Source organism: Canis lupus, chromosome 12 (assembly GCF_011100685.1).
Source record: "Canis lupus familiaris isolate Mischka breed German Shepherd chromosome 12, alternate assembly UU_Cfam_GSD_1.0, whole genome shotgun sequence".
In the NCBI taxonomy this organism is placed as follows: Eukaryota; Metazoa; Chordata; class Mammalia; order Carnivora; family Canidae; genus Canis; species Canis lupus.
This window is the reverse complement of record NC_049233.1, coordinates 21,345,190-21,369,698: the sequence shown is the minus strand read 5'-3', so window position 1 is coordinate 21,369,698 and position 24,509 is coordinate 21,345,190. Positions and strand designations below refer to the sequence as shown.

The 24,509-nt window shown below is 38.3% G+C and overlaps 1 long non-coding RNA gene across 2 annotated transcripts in view; it reads right to left on the bottom strand.

The window, feature by feature from the left end:
* Positions 1-18,761, bottom strand: part of LOC106559580 — a 35,365-nt gene extending 16,604 nt beyond the window's left edge. Inside the window, exons 1-3 of one of the 2 annotated variants that reach the window (XR_005367412.1) lie at positions 18,605-18,761; positions 18,407-18,497; positions 8,566-8,986 (exon numbers count right to left, since the gene is read on the bottom strand). This is a non-coding gene — a long non-coding RNA (uncharacterized LOC106559580). Of the gene's footprint in view, positions 1-8,565; positions 8,987-18,406; positions 18,498-18,604 lie in introns of those variants that run through there. The other variant, XR_005367413.1, reaches the window with a different exon arrangement.
* Positions 18,762-24,509: the final 5,748 nt, after the last annotated feature.

The window sequence follows — 24,509 nt, the reverse complement described above, 5'->3', positions numbered from 1 at the left end:
CAATCTTGGGGTCAAGTTATATTTTTTAAGTACTCACATATTTTTATAGTAAGAACTTCAGATGAGTTGGAAGTTTTGACAATGATAACTAAATTCCATTATTCTGATATTTGTTTTAAAATTTTGAGAAAAAATTGTTGAGCAAACCAAGTTCTTCAAATAAAAGTGGATTAATATACCATTGACTTTAAAATGGATAAATAACAACTCATCTATTATCCAATAAATGTAGTCTATTAAATTATTTTTTCTCATGTACTTTTTACTCCTTTCAACAGAAGTATATCCAATATGTGCCTTAAATTTGTCATCTTTTGAGGACTTTTATCTTTAAAACATTTTAAAAGACTCTTCTGACAAAACAGTCCACTCTATAGCTCAGAAGATATTCTCATCATTCTTGAAGACCATAAATTAAAACTCCTCCATCTTTCAAGTTGGAAAACTGGGTCTCCTATCACAAGACTTTTTTCACTTTTTATCTTGAAATAATTTCAAATTTATAGAAAAGTTGCAAAAACAGGGGGAAAATCCTGTATAACATAAATTCATCTAATGTTAATGTTTTGCCACATTACTCTTCCAGTCACTTTCTTTTCATCTCACTATCTTTTCTCCTTTCCACGTGTACACACACACACACACACACACACGCACATGCAAGAATGTACACACATCCCCAGAACAAGAACATCCTCTTATATAACCACATTGCAATTATAAATTTAACAGTGATGCCATAATCACTATCTATCATTCAGTCTGTATTCAAAATCTTCCAAATTTCCCAATAATGTCCTTTATGGCAGCTTAGGATCCAACCCAGGATGCTGAGTTGCATTTAGCTGTTGTGCCTCATTTGTCTCCTTTCATCTGAAAGAGTTCCTCTGCCTTTCTTTGTCTGGATAACAATGGTTGTGAAGAGTGCAGTCATTAGAACAGGAACTAGTTTATACTCTTCTCAACCCCTTCTGGAGTTGGCTTTGCCTTAGCAAATGAAACTTGTTGTCTACAATTCTAACTTTCAGAATCTCTTCCTTAAGGGTGAATAAACCGAACAATTCATTTTCAGGAATCTTCATGTGTAGCACCTGAATCCGCATACACATACAAAGACTCAAAGGAAACCTAACGATAGTAGTAGTTGTGCCAGTGGTAGCTGCTTCTACGTAGAGCTCGCTCTATTTCATATATTTACTCATTTGCTCCTTATGATAGCTCCAGGAGAGTAATACAATTATTTTTATATCCTTTTTATAACAGGAAACTGAGGCACAAAGAAGTTAAGTAACTGGACAAAATTGCACAGCTAGAGTATGGCAAAACCTGAACTTCAACCCCAGCAGTCTGGCACTAGAAGCTTCCATGGGTTCCTTCTCTGTCAAATAAATCTCCTCACCACTTTTATAAGCATTCAGCCTGGTGAATGAGTACCTGGGCTTTATGATAGACTGCCATGTGATACAGGTAGTAAAATTCATAAGAACAATGTTCTGGTCTCCTTCATAAGCCCCATACTCTGCATCTGATCTAGGTCAAAAAAGAAGACCCAGAGAATCAATAAGTTAGCAACACAAAGCAGTTCCCTGAAAGCAGGAAATGGCAGTATCTGAACAAATTGTCTCTGAGTCATATTAAGTAAGTTAAACATTTACTTAACTGGCAGGAGTAAATATTACTTTTTTAATTGTTATTCACTTTAACCAATAGTTAGCTCAGATCCACTGCATATGGAAGATTATATTATGCATTTTGGAAAGAACCCAAATAGAAGAAAGGGTCTCATGGAGCAATATCCATTCATGAAAAGACAAAAGCTTAAGAATATTTACTAAAAAGCACACATGTGTTGATACATTAGTATTACATAAAGAAAACACTATTCCCATAAAACCAAAGGGAACTGTTAGAGTAGGGAGAGCTTAAGAAGGTAAGTTCTTCCTTGAATGTATGAGCTGTGGTTTTTTTAAAAGATTTTATTTATTTATTCATGAGAGACACAGAGAGAGAGAGAGAGAGAGGCAGAGACAGAGGCAGGGGTTGAGAAGCAGGCTCCCTGCAGGAAGCCCAGTGCGAGACTGGATCCCGGGATTCCAGGATTGCACCCTGAGCTAAAGTCAAAGACTCAATCGCTGAGCCACCCAGGTGTCCCTGAGTGTATGAGTTTTTAAATGGGTTTAGAAAACCAAGGGGCTAAGTGGAGTTAAGAGTGTCCTGAGCAGGGTAAAGATGTGCAGCCGCAAGGAGATCACACGCAGGAGGGCCAAAGAGGGAGAGAGTCAGGGGCTTACTTTGGAAAGCTCAAGGATGCGAACAGCAAGTGTGGCCAGCATTCACTTGTTCACCAGATGGGTTTAAAAAAACAAGCCAAAACAAATGAGCTCAAGGTCATACCTGTCAGGAAGAAAAGACTATTTCAAAGGAGAAAAGACTTTCGGTTGAAGAGGGATTTTTGTTTTCTTTTGTTTTTTAATAACGTCAAACCAACTAAGCATGAAAGAGGAGTATGAAAACAGCCTGGTGGCTCAGGATCAGAGGAAAAGCACGGAGGCTTTCTAGAGAGTGATGTGTTCCAATGAACGGGGGAGCCAAAGTCAGGCAGCAGCTCACTGAGGTGAAAATGAGTAAGGGAGACATGTTGACTTCCCCACACTATACATTTTGTTACAGATATTTGTGAAAAGAAATGAAATAGTAATTGGACACTGTAATGAGGTCAAGGGAGGGAGACTTTTTAAGTAAAGAGAGAACACTACATACTGGTTACAAACTCCTTTCTGAGGCTGTGTCTAACCAGTGCTATAGATACAAAATCAACTCCTGAGGACAGTTTTCATGACTCCAGTCATTGGGAGAATGTTCAGGGGAAAAAAAAAACACACACACACACACACCAGGAAATTGAGAAATATAAACATTTGTGCAGAAAATAGTGGGGATTGTAGAAATAAAACTTCAAACTTTTGTGTAAAAGGCCATACTGGCTATATCTTAAGTTAAAAGGAAGGAAACAGAGGGGTGCTTCTCTGGCTCAGTTGGTAAACCATGCAACTCTTAATCCTAGGATTGTGAGTTCAAGCCCTGCAATGGGTGTGGAGCCTACTTAAAATAAAAATTGAGGGACACCTGGGTGGCTCAGTTGGTTAAGCATCTGCCTTGAGCTCAGATCATGATCTTGGGGGCCTGGGATTGAGATTCCCCCCACCGAGCAGGGAGCCTGCTTCTCTCCATCCCTCAGTCATTCCCCCTGCTTGTGCTCTCTCACACTCTCTCTCAAATAAATAAATAAAATCTTTAAAAATAAATAAATAATTCAAAAATAACCCACAAAAAAAATAAAAAGAAGGAACCAGAGTAATGTGCTCATATGAAAATACAAAAGTCACTTAAAGTTTAACATATGAAGGTTCAAGGCAAACTTAGAAATAACAGTAATCATGGCAGGTATAATTAACACTCCTGTAGTGCTTACTCTGTATGAGTATGTGAGTATAGAAGCAAAAGTCCTATGGAGACACTAATCTTTTCATCACATCTCAAGAGTTTTGAAAAAAAAAGGTAGAAGATGGATTTTTAAAAATATTTTATTTATTTATTCATGAGAGACACAGAAAGAGAGACAGAGAGAGAAGCAGGCATCCCACGGGGAGCCCAATGTGGGACTCAACCCAGGACCCCGGAATCACACCCTGAGCCAAAGGCAGATGCTCAACCCCTGAGCCACCCAGGCATCTCTAGAAGATGGATTTATTAACCAACTCAGTAAAAACATTTGCTGAACACTAGGGGCACAGAGATGAATTTACTGTGGCCCCTTTGGTCAAGGAGCCCCCAGTCCAATGCAACTGGTAGAAACTATCGTCCATTGCACTGGTAGCTACTAACTATGAGGGTAACAAACATAATGTTAATGAAAACTTGTTTTACTGAGGCATGGGGTTCCACTCCGTAAACTCCCAGAAACCCCCAGCCTTCTAGCCCCTCTTTTATCCCAAGAGGATCCTGAATCACTCATGATACTCTAGCATTCTTAGCATTGTCTTACTCTAAGACTTGACTCTAATACCACCCCTCGGCACGCACACACACGTTGACTGAGGCAGGATGGTCTCAGTTGATTATTCCATTCCCGTTGTCACTTTTATCATAACCAATCATGCCAGGTAAACCTTGCTGTTATTACCAAGAGAGCCTTCATCTCACCTATCTCTTACTGGTATTCTGAAAGTTTGGTTCCTAAAGATAATTTTTTTGTAATCTTCTCTCTAAAGCAACTTGAAGTATCACTACTGTGTTCAACTTTGGCTAAGTTTCTTAACTATCTAGTAGTGAGGTTAAGAAACACACACACAAACACACACACTCCTTCGCTCATTAATCTAAATTTCAATGTTCTGATACCCGAGCATCAATCCCAACTCCTCCATTCCTGCCTAAAATTCCCAGGCAAATCCAGTTGAGTCTTTGAGGCAGCCAGGCAGACTCAATTTCCCCTCAATGTCAGCCAGGCCGACATGGCCACCTACATACTTCGCTGTTTTATTATGTGAGGAAGAAGCACCTGAAATGAGAGCTATAATGAATGAAAGATAATCATGTAACAGTGCCTCCAGCTTACTTCAGCAAAAGAAAGGAAGTGAAAGCCACACCCTCTATATATCCTTTTCTCTAGAGAATCACCAAATCACAGTGATTCAGCACATCATACTTTTTTGGCACTGGCACCTTTTACTATTCCATTATGACCCAAACATTGCTCCAAAAGTGTTGCTATATTAAATCTCACCAATGTTGCTAGAAAACACATACTTGAAGCAGGAATATAGACTTGTTACATGAAAAGAAAAGAGATTGTGACAGAAGCAGGCAGTGATTTAGTACAGATCAAAGTTCTTTTTGAAAAGGATTTTGTCGTTGGTTTACGCTCTTAGATTTGAGCTTTTGTTGACTCATTGTACAGCACTCAAAGCTTCACTGAGCTAATGTTTAGAAATTCATTCAATATGGAAGCAAAGTCCAATATTAAATTCTTAAGAGCATGTGACTCGGTCTATTCATACCTGGCTATGCACTTACTCAGGAGTCTAGGTACACAGCCACCCACCCACACAAGAGCATGACTGTAGAAAAATGGAATGGCCCCTGGACATTGAAGGAAAGCCAATACAGGGTGACTTTTCATAAGAATAAGAAAGAATACTATAGACTGGCCACAACTTCCCTCTGCACTGACATTCATATGCATACACAGACATTCTCACATGAAAACTCCTTTATTAAAAGCTTTAAACCAAATGAAGGAAAACAGTTACAACTTGAACTAAGACCAGTGAACAAGGTCTTGTTCACAGAATGTTACTATTTAGTTGTATCTATCAACTTCCTTGTTCCTCATTCAAATAATACACTAGAATACACTTTTTAAAACGTACTGGGAGTTGGGGCCACCTGGGTGGCTCAGTTGCTTAAGCGTCTGCCTTCAGCTCATATCATGATCCCAGGGTCCTGTGATGGAGCCCCACATCCGGCTCCCTACTAAGCAGGGAGTCTGCTCCCCCTCCTACTTTGCCCCCCCTGCCAACTTGTGCATACGCATGGACCCTCTTCTTTCTCTCTCAAATTAAAGAAATCTTTTTAAAAAAAGTATTCAAGTATAACAGACCTGCCATAAAGGGCACTAATGTGAAGTGCAGCATTGCTAGATTCTCCCATACGTATTTAACTATGTAACCACCACCCAATTTAGGATAGAGGACATCTCTGTGCGCCTCTAAGAAGGCTGCCTCTTGCCCCTCCCCAGTAGACATCCCCCACACAGAGGAAATACTATTCTGACCACTGTCACCACAATTTGTTTTGTCTGTTCTTGAGATTTATATAATTTAAATCTATAAGATAAATGCTTTAATTATATTTAATTTTTTTAAATGCAATACATTTGAAAAATGTTTCTCTCTCAACTCTGGCCTCCAGCCACTCAGCACCTCTACCCAAAGCAATCAATGGTACCAGTTTCCTATGCATCTCTACCGAAATATTTATTCATATACATGCAAATCCACAGGCATATACATAGTTTTTTCTCACACAAGTTCTAAAGAGTCCTATAAACACAGTGTCCTTTACCTTGCATTTTACACACACACACACAGATATCATGCATATTGTTCCTATTCAAGACTTTACTGATCTTTATTCTGCTGCAGAGTATTCCTTTAATGAACCAATTCCCTACTGATAAATTTTTATTTCTGAATGTTTTGCTATAATAAACCTTTTAGATATGTTATTCCACACACAGGGAAGTAGATCTATGGGAAAACATTCTTAAATGTTTTCAAGGACATATGCTCAAAGGACATAGCATTTGCAATTTTTATAGATTTATAAAATGACTCCAATGACAAAATTTTCCAGTTTAAGCTGTTTTCTGTTTTCTCACACATTTAAAAGGGTGTTATTAAATTTTTGGATCTTTGCCAATCTGACAAGAAAAAAAACTTCCTCTTTGTAGATCTAATTTGCATTTCTCCATTGTGAATGTGGTTGAGAATATTTTCGTGGATATAAGGGCATTTGTACATACTTTTTTTGTGTACTTTTTTATACTGTTTCTTCATGTTCCTATTTGTTGGATTTTTTGAAGATACTTCTTATATACTAGGAAATTTAGCCTTTGTGAAATGTCTTGCAAACATATTCCCCTAAATTCATGTTTATCTATTGTCTTCCCTATATTAGCATTTACCATACAGATTTTTTTATGCAGTTGAATTTTATTGTATGGCTTCCGACCTTTCCACTCAAAGATTATAATAGATACTCCATGAATTCCTTTTTTTTTTTTTTAGTTTAAATCCAATTTACCAACATATAGTATAATACTAAGTGCTCATCACATCATTGGTGTTTTAATAGGTTGTGAATATAACTTCAACTTTTTCCATATGATCCAAGTTTACCTACACCATTTATTAAATAATTGCCTTTCCTCTATTGATTCAAAATGCCATTTTTATCATATTCTAAATTTTATTTGTGTTGGGGCACATTTCTACCACAAAAAACCAACCCTGTGAAGATTCTCCTACAGCCCTGTGATCAAATAGGACCCAAACAGAAGTCTTGATTACCTCTGAAGATATGCTCCTAGGCCAAGGAGAGAATCAGCAGACATCATATATAAGGAATTACACTTAATGAACTACAGGAAATAGAACCATCTGAAAGGAATTTTAAAATAAATGTTTCAAATGTCAAAGAGAATCTGGAAGGCAAGAAAAGAATATTTTAAGAAAAGAATATGCAGATTTGAATGAGAGTTAAATGGGATGGATTGAATTATAATATATTGGTTTGACTTGGATGGAGCACTAAGCTAACCAATTATTAACTAAGGTTTGTTGTAAATTTTGCGTAAGAATAGAAAATGAAGGAAACAATTATTAATTTGACGATTAGAATGCTTTATTTTAAATTCCCTTAGAAAAAATACTTTAAAAATCATTCTAAATGTTTCATCTTAACTTCTGCAGTCATTGTTCGATAGTAATTTTTATTGGGAAGAAAGGGACAACATTTACCATTTAGAACACATGTTCTAAATTTAGCCTTTGTGAAATGTCTTGCAAACATATTCCCCTAAATTCATGTTTATCTATTGTCTTTCCTATATTAGCATTTACCATACAGGTAAATGTTTATCTATTGTCATGTTTATCTATTGTCTTTCCTATATTAGCATTTACCATACAGATTTTTCCTATATTAGCATTTACCATACAGGTAAGGAGTGGACAAAAGCTACCAATGAGAGAAGCATTGCATTGCAATTCTTCCTTGGAGATTGAAGGTAACCTTGAAAACCAACACAAGTTAAAGGTGTTTCTAATTGGCAAGGTAAGTAATAATGGATACAGACATAGTACAGTGTTATAATTATCATTCCAGGGAGTCCAGCTGGGCAGAGTCAATTTATTGTATATAAAAAGAAATAAGGGAGGAAAAAAGTAGTGCTATCATGTAGCATTTAGGAGTGTGTTTAGCTACAAATAACAGAAACCCAGAAGCAGTAGCTTAAATAATATGCTTGCCCTGTGCAACAAGGAGTTTGGGGAAGTCCAACATTGCTCTGGAAGCTCAACAGGCTTTTCCTGTTTTTTACTTCCACCATCCTGAGCATGAGGCTTTTGTCTTCGTGCTTGTCACTTCTTAGTTGCAAGATAGCTGCTGTGCCCCCACATACCACATCTGCACCCAGGCAGAGAGAAGGGATGGGGAAGTAGGAAGCCTGGATGTGTGTGAGGAAAACAGAAGCTATCTCAGAAACTTCTCTAGCTGCAAGACAGTCTGATGAAGCAAATATTTTTAATTTGGCACAGTGGATTAAATTAGGGTCTTTTAGAAAGAAAGAAGGGATGAAAATTGGCATCAACAGATACAGGGTTACCCCCTGGCCTCAAGTAATATTGTGACTGTGGTTTGGGTTTTTTTTTTTGTATATTTTTTTATTGGAGTTCGATTTGCCAACATATAGCATAACACCCAGTGCTCATCCCATCAAGTGCCCCCCTCTGTGCCCATCACCGAGTCACCCCATCCCCTCACTGTGACTGTGTTGAATAGCAAACATACAGAAAGTTATGGGCTATACCAATACATCTTAGTTTTGACAAACACTTATTCACATTCATTTTTGCTTAGTCCTTCCTACTTGTAGGCAAAGGTGAACTAAAGCAGTCCGAAAATTTCCCCTAATTTGTTATGACAAACTGGTCCATCTTTCTTTAAAAAAAAAAAAAAGATTTTATTTTATTCATGAGAGACACACACACAGAATGAGAGAGAGAGAGAGAGAAGCATGCTCCATGGAGGGAGCCTGACGTGGGACTCGATTCCAGGTCTCCAGGGTCACAACCTAGGCTGAAGGTGGCGCTAAACCGCTGAGCCACCTGGGCTGCCCTGGTCCATCTTTCCTTATCCACAACTGCAAAATATAAAAGCAAGACAAACAAAAACTATGAAAACAGAAAAAATGTTGTAACCTATTTTGTGGCAAAAACTTTATCTGACCTGAGAAAAAGAATTTAAGGTCTTCATTCATATGAATTACTGTGACTTTTTATTTCATATGTTGCAGAAATATTAATATTTGATTAAGGGGTGCTGCCCCAGACTCTGCTTGGAATAGGACATAATAAATAGTATCATCTAAATTTGAAAAGTTCTGAATTCCCAAACACTTCTGTTCAATGATTTGAATAGGGAATTGTGGAACCACACTTAGAAAGATGACCTTGGGGATGCCTGGGTGGCTCAGTGATTGAGCCTCTGCCTTTGGCTCAGGTCATGATCCCGGGGTCCTGGGATCAAGTCCTGCATCTGGTTTACTGCAGGAAGCCTGCTTCTACCTCTGCCTATGTCTCTGCCTCTCTCTTTGTGTCTCTCATGAATAAATAAAATCTTAAAAAAAAAAAAAAAAAAAAGATGACCTCAATGCAAATACACAGTTTAGCAGAAAGTGTAGGGCAGTGGTATAAGTAACTATAATTGAAAAAAGAGAGATCATGGAATTTTGAGAGCCTCAAAAAAGGTCAAATTAATATGCTGCTTAGAATTGAGTACTTTAAACCATTTCTATAGTCATTTATGATGAGGGTATCAAGAATTATTTCTAAATTTTAAACATTACATACATTTGAATGCTAAAGTAGTCCTAGGGCTACCCCCAGAAATATCACTGACCAGTATGGTTTATTGTTAATATTTGCCCCCTGTATCCCCAAAGGACAGCCACTGTAAAGGTTAAACTAACTGCATCAAAAGTCTTTGCTGTTGTTTGTTGGTCTGAGATGATCTACCTGAAAATTTCTAAGCAGAGACTTCTCAGCATTGCCATGCAAATGCTATCTAGTAATTCCCTATGAATACTTTGTGTGATTATCAAACTCCTACTGTAACACATTTATTTACATGGTAAGTAATAACCAAGGTATTCAATGTGTTTACCTTGTCCAATATCTGTATTATGTTGTACAAGACATTATACACGTATTGTATAAATAGTATTGTAAGGTACAAAAAGGCAATAAATTCACCTTTCTTGAGCTCTTTGCAGAGCTGCCTTTGGCAGCTGGGGCAGCTGAGCAGCGGCTAAGTGATTCAGCCAGGGGACAGCTAGCAGTGCTCCTCCACTTTCGGTGTGCACACAAATGGGGAGACAGAGGTTATGAAAATATGCATTCCAACTTAGTAGGCCTGGACTTGGGCCCTAGATCCTGCATTTCTCCAAAAATTCCAGGTGATGCAGATGCTGATTGGTGGACCACATTTTGAATAACAAAGCCCTAAAGCTTCTTCCAACCCCAAGTGATAATCCTCTCTAAAAGGATCCATATAATCTATCTGTGAAATGAACTACAAAATATTGAGTTATAATAGTTTACTAGTTAATCGCCTAGGAAGACAGTATACATCTCCGAATACACAAAGTCTTAGGGGAACTCCATGTGATTTAGCAATCTAGCTGGCTTGCCAAGAGGATAATGAAAAACATAATTGAGATGTGGGCGAAAACCTCCAAAGACTAAAAGCCTTTGCTCTGACATGCACCCTCAATATGGTTGTCCCCATGCCAAGATTTTACTAAAAGGTAATTAAACCTAACCTTGAAAAAACATGTGCTCTCAAGAGTCTCTTGAACCCTCTCAGCCTCAAGTGGAGTTAGGCAATTCTGGAGGACGCCATTAACATCTTAGGTCTATTACTTGCAAGGAACATTTAGACCCCATAAACAAATAATAAGACGTTAGTTAGATAATAGGCAATAAAAGAAGTAGGGCAAAGTGGAGAACCACAATAATCGAGGACAAAAAGGAATTCAGAGTGAACCATTTCTACAAGGACTATTATACTAGATTTAAACTGGTCTCTTTTTTTCTAGAAACTTTATACCAATTTATGTTTCTTACCATAGCCAAAGTCATCTTCTCCAAAGGATGCTATTCTGCTGTGAAATCAAAGGCTCACAAAGAAAAAAAATGCTCACTCTTTTTTAGAGAAAAAGAAATGCTAACAATTCCATAGGTTTTCACAAAAGCATACAGTTGTGTAATCACAATCACAGTCAAGATATTGAATACTACAAGGGCGTCTGGGTGGCTCAGTAGGTTAACCATCTGCCTTTGGCTCAGGTCATGATCCTGGGTCTGGGGATCCAGCCCCTGCTTCAAGGCCCCTGCTGGGCTCCCTGCTCAGCGGGGAGTCTGCTTCTCCTTCTCCCTCTGCACCTCCCCCTGTTCATGCTCCTCTCTCTCTCTCATACTCCCTCTGTCTCTCAAATAAATAAAATCTTTTTTAAAAAGATGCTGAACACTTCCATCAGCGCCCAAATCCTTCCCTGTCCCTACACAGCGAGTCCTTTGTGCAATCCCAGGCCTTTGCAACCAGTGATCTGCTTTCCGTGCCTATAGTTTTTTCTATTCCCAAATATCCTAAATGGAGTCATACATTTAGGGCCTTCTGAATTGGTTTCCCAACTTTGCGGAATACTTTAGAGATTCATTAATGCTGTGGTATGTGTCAGAAGTTCATTTCTGTTGCTGAGCAGTATGCCCATTGTGGTGCCCTGAGGAGCCAAAACAGAGCCTATGGCAAAGGAGAACTATGCACCCCTATCTACGTGTTGTTATGAATTTTATGGGTATTTTCTTTCTTGAACATTTAAGTAGCTAAAAAGTATTGAAAATTAGAAAATTAGGTGTATTTAAATTCACATTAAGTATAAAAATTTTATTTTATACCAAAGCAGAATTCATTGTAATTTTACTTTCCTGGCTTTAATGGAAGCAAATTCATTATTAGTATTTTCAAAAGTTACTTATTTGCTTATCTCATTTCCTTTTGCAGAAGATATTGTATGAAGATTAGCATTGTTAAAAAAAAATCTCAAGGTCACTTCCAGGGGCGCCTATTTGGCTCAGTTGGTGGAACATGGCAACTCTTGATCTCAGGGTTGTGAATTCGAGCCCCATATTAGATGAAGAGAGTACTTAAAAATAAAATCTTAAAAAATAGATCACTTCCAAATTTGGACAAGATCACTCTAAGTAAAGTTTGTCAATCAGTTTTAGAAATCCAAACTCAATACTGATTTTACAAGTTGATAGTGTATATTGCTTAAAATTATGTCAGATGAAATTTCTTTAAGGACGTAAATTGTTGTACTATTTAGGAGCCAAATCAGTGGCTGGTTTTTGTAAATAGATGTAATCATAGAAAATAAGTTTTCGGGGATCCCTGGGTGGCACAGTGGTTTGGCGCCTGCCTTTGGCCCAGGGCGCGATCCTGGAGACCAGGGATCGAATCCCACATCGGGCTCCTGGTGCATGGAGCCTGCTTCTCCCTCTGCCTATGTCTCTGCCTCTCTCTCTCACTGTGTGCCTATCATAAATAAATAAATAAAATAAATTTAAACAAAAAAAAAGAAAATAAGTTTTCTAGTTAAAAATTTTAAATCTGAAAATTCTTTAATTTTTCATATCTCCACCTCAAGTGTGAAACTAGAACATTTATACTCTCTATTGGTTTTGTTTGATGTGCATTTTTTTCATAATAATTGATACTCTCATGCAGTGATTTGTAAATTTCTTACTTCTTAACTTTCCTTTTCATTTATTTTCAAATTCTGGAAGTATTCATATCTCTTGTTAAAGTTTTACATTCATCAAATATGCTTTAAAAGGAATTTGTTAAAAAAAAATAAAAGGAATTTGTTTGTTTGTTATAAGCAAAGGGATAGGCCTTCTATTCATGTATGAAACTTTATGTATAGTCACATGTTTTTAATATACAGCTTTATTAACCTTTTTGTTGGTTTAAAACATCATTCTATACACATAAGTCTCATAAAAGTGTGTGAACTATTGCACCAAGATGTTTTCAGTTACAGCATATTGTATTTTGTCATATTATATTTGTTAATATTTGAGAGGTGTTTTTAATTTGAACATAAAGTGCCTTGATGCAATTGATCTTTATGCCGTCAGGTGTTCTATAATATCATTCTTCAGGCAGGGATAATAATATTCCATCTGTCATTGAATTCACCAAAAAGGCATATGTGCTTTATACCATACTAGAAACAGTTTACAGGACACCTGGGTGGCTCAATGGTTGAACAACTGCCTTCCCCAAAGGTCATGATCCCAGGGGTCCTGGGATTGAGTCCAACATTGGGCTTCCCGCATGGAGCCTTCTTCTCCCTCTGCCTATGTCTCTGCCTTCTCTGTGTCTCTCATAAATCAATAAATAAAATATTTAAAATAATAATAAATAAAATAAATAAAAAGTTTATATTTTGATTCACAGAAGCAACATTTTTGCATGTTAATACTATGAGCTGAGTATTGCATAAATTTAGGCATAATCAATTTTAGGAGGAAATACTGGCTTGTACACCCTTATATAGACCAGCCATGTTTGCTCCATTATCATATCTCTGGCCATGAGCATTTTTATGGTGATATCATCTTTTCCAATTTACTAAAAATTTTACAAGCTAGACCATATCCAGTTTTCTTATTTCCGTAGTCAGTAGAACTTTCTTTTATTGATACCATTATTCATAATGTGAATATGCCTAATAATCTGACACACCTGTTCACAATGATCTATATAAGGTATAGTCAAAATTATTTTGCTTCTTTTATTCTCAATAATTTTTCAGATTTACTATATGATTTACTAGTAACATCACTATTTTACCTTGAATTTTATTAGACAAAAAAATAATGGATTCATGTATATGATCAGCCATGTGATTAGTTCTATTGACAGTAATGATCTATAAGTTCAACTAAATTTAGAAACATTCCAGCATCTAGACTTCCAATAATTTCTTGTCATTCTCTAAGAAGTAAATTATTTCTGCACTGAACATAGCATCTAAAATCACTTGCAAAATATCCCACAATTTTTGTTTCTCTAATTTTATTTCCTTTTGCAAAGCATTATCTATTAGTCTGAATAATTAAAAAAAATACTTGTAGTTTAGAAAAGCATTATGATAAAATGTCACATTTTTATGGCAAAAAATGCTTAAATCTTCCAGTCTCTGAAACCTGTTTTTGAGTTGCAAATAAGATTTTGTAGTATCACTGGTAAAAAGCATGCATGAAAGAAACAATAAAGGCAGAGACTTTTTAGAATAAATGAGCCAGTCACAATTAATTAGTTTGCCTTTAGAACATTTTTTTAAAAATAGTCTCTTGAAATCTTCAGCCAGTATGTGAAATAGATTCACTATAATATGGATCTTATCTTGGGTTAAGTCTATTAAAATCACTTTTTTTTACTGAAAATTGGTAGCCACAATGGACCAATATGAAAATTTATTACAAATGGCATTTTCTTGGGGATCCCTGGGTGGCTCAGCAGTTTAGCACCTGCCTTTGGCCCAGGGCGAGATCCTGGAGTCCTGGGATCGAGTCCCACATCGGGCTCCCTGTGTGGAACCTGCTTCTCCCTCTGCCTGGGTTTCTGCCTCTCTCACTCTGTGTCTCTCATGAATAAATAAATAAAATTTTTTAAAAAAGGCATTTTCTTGCTCTCTTGCTTATACTTTTGTTTAGTAGTTTCTGAAATGTACATTTCCTTTTCTTCACTTTTTTATTCACAATTCGAAAATGATTCTTTAGGTAACCCAGAATTTGCTGGTTCTATTCTAATAATATCAATATTAGGGACTTGATTATTTTTGGTGGTCGAAGCACTGTGTTTTCCAACCAAACCTGTAACTGTCCCACATAATTCTTTTTTTTTTTTTAATTTTTATTTATTTATGATAGTCACACACACAGAGAGAGAGAGAGAGAGAGAGAGAGAGAGGCAGAGACATAGGCAGAGGGAGAAGCAGGCTCCATGCACCAGGAGCCTGATGTGGGATTCGATCCCGGGTCTCCAGGATCACGCCCTGGACCAAAGGCAGGCGCTAAACCGCTGCACCACCCAGGGATCCCTGTCCCACATAATTCTGATTCATTTCTACATGCATTCTTTTTCCTTTTCCAGAACATCATATCTATCATCAAATATGGCTTTTTAGAGGTTATATTTCTGAAAAATGAATTTTTAATATGAATTTGCAAAATATTTCTTTTTAATCCATGAGGCTCCAGTAAATATTATAGTCAAGTAGAATTAGCTCAATTCATGTAAGTTCATATTTAACAATCAAATATATGTACATAAAACAATCAAATATATGTACATAAAAGTTTGTGTCAAAAATGTAAACCAATTACAAATAGCAGAAAATTACACACCAGCTTTTCAGACAGGTTGGTAAAACAAAAAAGTAGTTTAAAAAAATCGGATTGCTATAAAGACATGAAACACAGTGAACTATTTATCATTGTTTTAAGTGAATAAAGTATAAAAGCATCCTGAGTTAGTGATTTTCTTGGTAAAATTTTTTTCCTGGCTTGAAATTGATCAAGTTCTATTCCTGAAAAGTAAAACATATTATTAATGTATTTCAGAAATAAATATTACTTATTTATATGAAAAAAGCTGGTTTTCTTACTTTTTAAATAAAGATTTATTAAATAAAATCTGTATACCTTACATCAGAGCTCTTACTATTTTTAAAATCACACATGCATGTATTTGTAACAAAATAAAAATTTCCCATTTATCCTGTAGTACTATGGATTAAAGTTATAACAATACAAAGAACTTGCTTCGTTTGGGAACAATTGTCATAACTGTTCAAAGAAAGAAAAGAAAATGAAAGAAAATGCTAATTTATTTACAAAAAAAAAATCATAGTACATGATATTCTGCATCTTGCCTTTTCTTCTAAAGAAAGAAAATGCTAATTGGATCATTTTTTACCTCCTTGCACTTTCACTCTCAGCTTGCTTAACTCTTAGGGTTGTCTATGTGCAGGATCAGGTTCTGTTTTAAATTTTTGTATTTTGTTCATTGTGTAGTTTTTACATCAGTTTTGTTTTTTAAATATTGCATTAATATTATTTATCTTGATCACTGAGTATTTTGGTGCTCCTAAATTTTGTGCCTGAGGCAAGTACATCATTTGCCTCATCCTGATCCTAGGCCTGCTCCCCTGTATGGATGTGCCACAGCTGGTTTTTCCAGCTGAATAATTTTTCATTATTTCAAGTTTGGGACAACTGAATAAAGCCACTATATATGTGTGTGTAGAGATTTTTATGAGAACATACATTTTCATTTCATTTGAGTAAATGTCTGGGCATGGAGTTGTTGCATATGAAGTGTACGTTTACCTTTATAAGAGACTGGCAACCATTTTCCAAACTGGCAATAACACTTTGCATTCTCACCAACAATTTATGAGAGTTTCAGTTGCTCTGCACCCTTGTTAGCACTTGGTATGGTCAGGATTTTTTAGCGGAGTCATTCTAATAAGCGTATAGTGGTATCTTGCTGTAGTTTTAATTGGATTTTCTCTAATGTTCATGACTTATCCATGTAATAATTTATACCATGAGCCTATTAAGAAAATGGCATATGTACATATTTTGAAAAAGATAGGTTTAAAAGGCAAGATGCAGGGATGCCTGGGTGGCCTAGTGGTTGAGCATCTGCCTTTAGCTCAGTTTGTGATCCTGGGGTCCTGGGATGGAGTTCTGCATCGGGCTCCCCATAGGGGACCTGCTTCTCCATCTGCCTATGTCTCTGCCTCTCTCTCTGTGTGTCTCTCATGAATAAATAAATAACATCTTAAAAGAAAAAAAGGCAAGATGCAGAATATCATGTACTATGATTTTTTTTTGTAAATAAATATATGTACACATAATTGAAAGAACACATAAGAAATGTTAACTTCTCTAGGGAGAGAAGAGAAAACTCTTACTTAATACCTTTGGGACAGTTTAAATATTTTTATAAGCATGTGTTAACTTTGTTGGCTAAAGTACTGTTTAAAAAATTAATAAAATCCATGCCTCTTATGGGAAAATATAATTTAAAAATCATCCAAAAAACCAAAAGAACCTCAGAAGATTGCTCATTTCTAGAGCTCCAATCACTCACATTCTAATAATCTTAGGACCACAGAGGCACAGACAGGGGGGCCATGGGATATCAAGAAATCCTATGTCTACAATAAGTAGTTATCACTTCCAGAAGCTGCAGCTTGTAGAGAACAGCTCCTCGCACATGTGCCAAAGGAACCTCACCTGTGCTGAGACAGAAAGGACAAGGTGGAAGGGCCCTTACAACAAAATCTGCAATCATTTTTTAAAGATTTATTTATTTGAAAGAGAGAGGGAGAGTAGGGGGAGGGACAGAAGGAAAGAATCACCACAGATTCCCCAGTGAGCTCAGAACCCATGAAATCATGACCTGAGCCAAAACCAAGAGTCAGTTATTCATTAGACTGTGCTACCCACACAGCCTTTCTATCTAGAAAACCGGAAACTATTTCACCAGCCTCCCCTAGAAGACTTCTGCTTATAGCTTGTAGGATGAAACCAAGCCATGTGGAGGCACCTGGGTGGCTCAGTGAATGAACAGACATCTGCCTTGGCTCAGGTCATGATCCTAGGGTCCTGGGATCGAGTCCCACATTGGACTCCCTGCAGGGAGCCTGCTTCTCCCTCTGCTTATGTCTTTGCCTCTCTCTGTGTATATCTCATGAATAAATAAATAAAATCTTAAAAAAAAAAAAAAACCCAAGCCATGTGGCTGCCCATAGCTGCAAAAGAGACTGGACTTGCAGACAGCCATAGGGTCTGCCAACCAGCAGTCTCTGCACCAGGGTAGGTACACATTACACGTGCTGGAAAAAGTGGGTTTTGAGATGCTGTCCAAGAATACCTAAAATATGGCTTCTTGAATGACTATTTACAAATAACATTGTCAAACTAATAAGAAAAAGAAACAAGTGTGCCAAAGAAACACAGGGTGAAGAAAACACCTCTTCAGGAAAACAAGTGTGATTGTCCTTCTCAAAAAGTTTTTAAGAAAATAATATTGTATTCATAGTAATATTATAAATGTGTTGCTACCCCACACTGGACTTTCTCTCCTCCTGCTACTTTGTGAGAGAATGAGACCAGTAGATAGGCTTATCCTGAAAATAAAACATCATAATTCTTAGACATGAGCAAAAGCCTGCTGTGTTCACATTGTGCTAGGCTCTGAAGAGCTTTCAATCCACCTGCAGAAAGAAGAGTTATATACGTTAAACAAATAGAGAAGTATGCCTTCTAATAATGAATCCTGTGCCAAACTGTGGGGTTCAAGCCACAGAAGGTTAGGATGTAAACAGTAGGCAGCCACCATGGCTGTAGCTCCTCAGCCAATTCTCCTCACAGGGGAGTTTGAGCTTTTCCGATGGACTCCGTGTCACTTTCCTTACCTTTTTCTCACTTCTTCCCAGAACAATACTTGTCCCAATTCCACAAGGCAGAGAGAGTGACATTTTCAACTTCTTTCTGGCACCAGCTCCCCTACAAGAAAGCTACAAGTAAGTACTCTTCCAGGCACAAAAAGAGGAAAAAAACTTCCTTCAACTATCCTTTTTTCTTTTGGAATCAAAAGAAAAAAAGAAGCATACTTCTCCTTAAAACAGAAGCTGGCCAAAAAAGTTTTGTCCAGGATTTTAAAAATGGGTGTGCATGGATGAATAGTTTTCAAATAATTTGTCCAGGAGAGGTGAGCCTTCTTTTGCCCTGGGTTAGTCACATGAGTGGCCTTTTTAGGCAAACAAACACAGAGCAAGAAAGCAGGCATTGTCCTGGGATTAGGATAGAACTCAAGCTTTTGTGTCTCAGTCAAGTCTGAGATCCTTGTTACATAAAATTCAACACTGGGGACACAGTGGATCAATTTGAGTGAGTCCAGGGTCTTCTGGGAGGCATGAAACTGATTTAATCAAAGCCAATTTGCAATTGTGCAATTTTCAATGTGTGAAGATAGGAGCTATCTATGGAGGTGGACCAGGATAGCTCTGAAATTAACTCCAGGGTCTCAGAGGTCTCAGTGAGTGAAGGAAGCTCAGGTCACAGGCTCCTGAGTGAATGGAGAAGGAATGCATTAAACATGGATCCTGCTGAAGCTGGAAGGCCTGCTGGCCAGAGAGTAGGACATGGTGCTTGTGATCCAAGAAACAAGAGCTGAGCACCAGCTTCTGATGCATCTGCATCAAGGCCCAGAATGGAGGGATGGGAATCCCACCCACCCCCAGGAGTTGAGCAGGAGGTATCATTTCAGAGGGGACTGTCATTCATCTGCAGATTGGTGAGGATTGTTTTCTCTACAACAGGCTGTGCCTGGTGGGGATGGGGGTGAGGAGGATGGCAACAGCTGACTTATCACTTAAAAGTTAGACAAAGGTCCTGTTTAGACATTAGAAATACCGTGGTGTTGGAGGGGGTGGGGAAAGACAAGGGGGGCGGTTATTTCAACAATTCATAGAAAGGAACCTGAAAGGGGGACTATGAGACTTCTCGTTAATCTGGCAACTGAGGTTCTTGAGCACTGTTACACGCAATATGAAAATCTAAAAGAATGTGACCAGTTGTACTCAAATTCATGAAGCAGGTAAATCCAATCACACATACAGCATAACCCTCATCCAGGCTATTATCTGACACAATTTTTTGAAGCCATATCAGAGGCACTATAATTTAGTGATTGAAGGCAAAGGCTTTGAAACCAGACAAGCTGAAACCAAGTTCTAGTTCTGCCGCTTGTTTGGGAAGTAATCCCAGGAAACATCGGGCAGAGAGTAAGGAAATAAAAAAAGAAAAGGAAGGAAACTAATAAAGGATCTATTATCAACTCATCTGTCATGGGCACACTTGGAGCACAATCCTGGCTGGGAAATCCTAGCAGACAGAGCAGAGATTACCTCAGAGTTGTCCCAACCCAGGGCTAGGAAGCTGGGGTATTTATCTACCAATCTCTGTCCACCATTGCTTCAGAGCTGCTCCAGGAGGCATTAACTCTCTGGCACTCTGTCTCACCACAATGCTGCAGGACCACCTGCTGTGGCTCACCACAATATTCCCAGGACCAGAACAAAGCCCTCGGGGTAGAGAATCTCAGGTGTTCATAGTAAGCAGGCTTGGGGAGGAGAACAGAATAGTGGGCCATTGGCCATGTAAGCCACTCAAAGTAACAGGGCTCACCCTCATGTAGTTCAGAAAACATTTGCAGAGACATTACCACATTTTATCTTCACTACCAACCTGAAAGATTGTAAATTGTACTTTAAAGGATGGAAAACTGTTTGCCCATCAGAATAGCTGAGCCACCCACAGGCCGAGTATCATGAGGGCTATGAAAGAATCCACCTGCTTGGAGGGCTGCTGAAGGAGAGTCCACAGTAGAACAAGAGGAAGAAACTATTTAGAGTCTGGGCTGATATTATAAGTATGTTCTGCGACAAGAATTCTCCCTCTGAATTCAAGAGGGAATCATAGAAGGGTTTTCGAAGTTGGGGTTGGAGGAGGAGGTGAGATAGAGGAGACCAAGAGGGAGTCCACAGAGCCTTGTGCAATTCTTAGACTTGCCTCCTCTCCTGCCCCTTTTAAATGCCACTCTCATCCTATTGACATCCTTGCTGTTCCTTGACCACTCCAACTCCCCTCCAGCACAGGGCCTTTGCACTGGCTGTTCCTCTGCCTGCAATGCTCTTCCTCAGATAGCCACTTGGCTGAACCTCTAACTTCCTTCAAGTCCTTGTTCAAATCATTCTTTTTCAGGAGGACCTGACTACCCTGGCTACTCTATCCAGGCCATATCATGTCCTCACCGTGCATTTAACCTCACTCTCTGGATCCCCTGTCCTAATTTTTCTTTTCTTTTTTTTTCTTTTTTTTAATTTTTCTTTTTTCCCACAACACTTAACACTTTCTGACTTCCTAGATACCTATTTACTGTATGTGTATGGTATGTCTCCTCTCCTTGCTAAAACATAAACTCCAGAAGGACATCTTTGTTTTGTTCCCTGATGTATCCCAAGCACCTAGAACAATATCTGGCCAGTGGTGAGTACTCAATGAACATTGAGAAACGAGTGAACGAATGCCAATGTTCCTAAGCCCACAAAGGAACAAGCAATGTACCATTCCATGCCTTCACCATAACTTAATGTCCCCAGCCTCCAAGAAGAGAAGAGACTCCATCTTGTCCCTTTCCTGTCCCTATCCCACTCTTCCACATCCCCCCCCCCCCCACTAGGTCTCAATCTTTCCTTTCCTTCCTGACATAGCAACCAGAAGCTTCCTCCTAGTGTGAGTAAGCATTTTCTTTTCGCTTTCCTTTTAAGTGTTAGTGCTTTTGTTTCCCATAGGAAACAGTTTATTTGGTAACTGCCTATCTCCTTTCGTTGTTTTTTGTTTTTTGTTTTTTGTTTTTGGACACAGTAGAGGCCATGAACCATATTTTGCTTTCAGTCATATTTGTCAAAAAAAAGAAAGGAGGGTAGGACCTGTTAAATGGTCAGTATTAGGTCTGGGCACTGCCCTTACATTGTCAACACTATGTTTACTTTGACATATTTACAGTGTCTGAAAACATTTGCTCTAATTCCAACAGTCAAGGTTAAGAGATAAATATCTGTATGAGAGAAGAAGATGGAAACTGGCCCATGTGTCAAATGCAGGAGAAAGGACAGAGCTACAGGCTAGAGAGTAACAGGTCTTACTCCAGAATGAAATCAGCAGTTTTTTAAAAAAGTATTTAAATAATTCTAATATGGGAGTACCTGGGTGGCTCAGTCAGTTCAGCGTCTGCCTTTGGTTCAAGCCATGATCCCAGCATCCTAGGATTGAACCCTGCATCCAGCTCTGTGCCCAGTGGGAAGACGACTTCTCCCTCCCCTCCTCACTCGTGCTCTCTCCCGCTATCTCCGTTGCTATCTCTCTCTCAAATAAATAAATAAATAAATAAATAAATAAATAAAATCTATAAATGAATAAATAATTCTAATATGTAAGCCAAGAACTAAAAATTGTACTTAAGTTCTTAGAGCAGCATTTCATATTCTGATGCACCCTCGTGAGTGTTGTGTAGAATTTGCAATTTCGTTTGACTAATCAATAACTAGTCCCATTTCCTACATCTAAAAATCATAAGCAATTAAGTATATGAAGAACATAGAAAATACGCAATAGGGAAAAATCCCAAGTAACCCTCACTTTCAGTTTTAAAGAGAATAATCTGACATAGAGGGGACAGAGGAAGAGAGACAATGGTACCGAAATAGTCCAGAAACTTCTATGAAGGAAATACCAGTGTTATAGACAAGAAAATTGATGTCAGAAGCTTGCTCAGTGTCACCCACTGACAATGGTGGCAAGATTTTTTTTAACCTTTTTGCTCCTACATAATCTAGAAAAATGGACAGACGTCTCTATAGTGCTGCATTATTCTCAGAATGGTGACATAGAAGCTATTTGAAATGACTGAGTCAGATGAATCACTAATTCTACTCCTGGAACCAATATTACACTATATGTTAACTAACTTGAATTTAAATAAAAACTGAAAACAAAACAAAACCCAAAGAAATGACTGAGTCAGAGCCTGTCTAGAGAGTACATAGCCGCCAGCCCCAGTGAGAAACATGGACACATGTGGAAGAGGTCAAAGTGACAAGTGCAGCTTTTACAAGAAAAATCTAATGATGTAAGAAAGTCAGTAGCCAGGATTGCACTTGCTTAATTTATGCTTAAAATTGTACTCGGTACTTTTCTACCAGACTCTAAAAGCAGTAAGGAAAGCAATATTACAAAACTTCATCTAAGACATCCTCCTTATTTGGCGTTAATCTGGCAGTTCCTGGGAAATGGGAACTTGATCACTACTTTAGAAATGAACAATGAGCAAACTTCTTGCGCATTTGTAATAAAACCTAGATCCTTATTATGATGGACTCTCTGCCTTCATAGCATGACAGGGTCCTTCTTGACACCACCTCACTGACTGGTCTCTGGGTAGCTACTGTTCTTCCTGTTTCTGGACCACATAAAGTACTACCCCGATGGGGTCAGGGAGCCCTTCCAAATTCTGATAATCTCAAATGCCATTTCTCATTTGTGGCACTGCTGCCACTGGGGACCTAAAGCTTTTTTGCTGTGGGAGGCTGTCCTTTGCAATGTAGAAGGTTTAGCAGCATCTCTGGCCTCTACTCAATAGACACCATCAACACCACCAGCCCCTTACCTGCCTCCAACCACCACCACCACCACCCTGCTACATGCTCACTTGTGACAAACAAAATATCTGCACATTGCCAAATGGCCCCCAGGGACAATATCACTCCCGGTGGAACATCATTGCTCTAGCTGGTTCTAGCTCATCTTTCAGGTTCCAACATAAATGTTACCTCCCCTGAGAGGCCTTCCCTGGTTGCCTAATCTAAAGTCCTTTTATTACTCTCTCTCACATCACCCCATTCCTTTCCTTGATAGACATTTGCACAATTTATGATTACATACTTATTATCTTATTTCCTTGTTCAATGTCTATCTAACACATTGCACTGGAAGCCCAATGAGGGCTGTGACCATGCTAATTTCATTTGATCATACACTCAGCAGCTGGCACAGTGCATGACACCCTGAAGATGATGTTTGGTTAAAACCAGCTAAGTATATTATACTAACATATCAGAGGATTGTGAGGTTAGATTTACTTTGCATTCAAAGTCCCTAGATAGACCCAATTCTATGCAGGATTATATCCCAGGATGTAGGATAAGTAACTGCCTTATGGTTATAGCATTTGTTAAATGCCCCTTATGGAAGGACCATTAGGTATAAAATTAAGTAGTTTTTAAATTTTGGGCTCAAAGAGACTTGGATCCAAAGCCCAACTCTGCCACTTACCAACCCAGATTAATCACTTCATTGATCTAGTCGTCTGCTCTGGAAAATAGGGACAATAGTGTTTGCTTCAGGGGTATCTGGGTGGATCAGTTGGTTAAGTATCTGCCTTCAGTTCAGGTTGTGATTCCAGGATCCTGTGATCCAGCCCCGGGTCCTGGTCCCACTCTTTGCTCAGCAGAGAGTCTGCTTCTCCTCCCTCTGCCCCTCCCTCCAACTCATGCTCTTGTTCTCTCTCTCTATTGGATAAATAAATAAAATCTTTAAAAAAAAATAGTACCTGCTTCAATAGAGCTGTACTAAGGAGTAGGGATATTATTTATAAGTTGTCTGGCACATAGCAATTGCTCAATAAAATGACAAATGTCATCAATAATTTTTGTAATAATAATACCAATAATAATTTAGTCTTGTTAATCCTGGGTCTTGCCAATCCAATCACACTCACAATTGCCATTCACCCTCCAACTGACAAGTTCAGTTCCAGCAGCCAACCCAAGGATTAGAGACCCTGCAAATAGGTAGGATCTGTACCTCATGTTCCTACCTCTAGCCTGGTATGCACTGTGCCCCAACTAAGCCTAGAGCCCAACTAATGCAATCTGTCTCTAACTCCAATCATCTTTG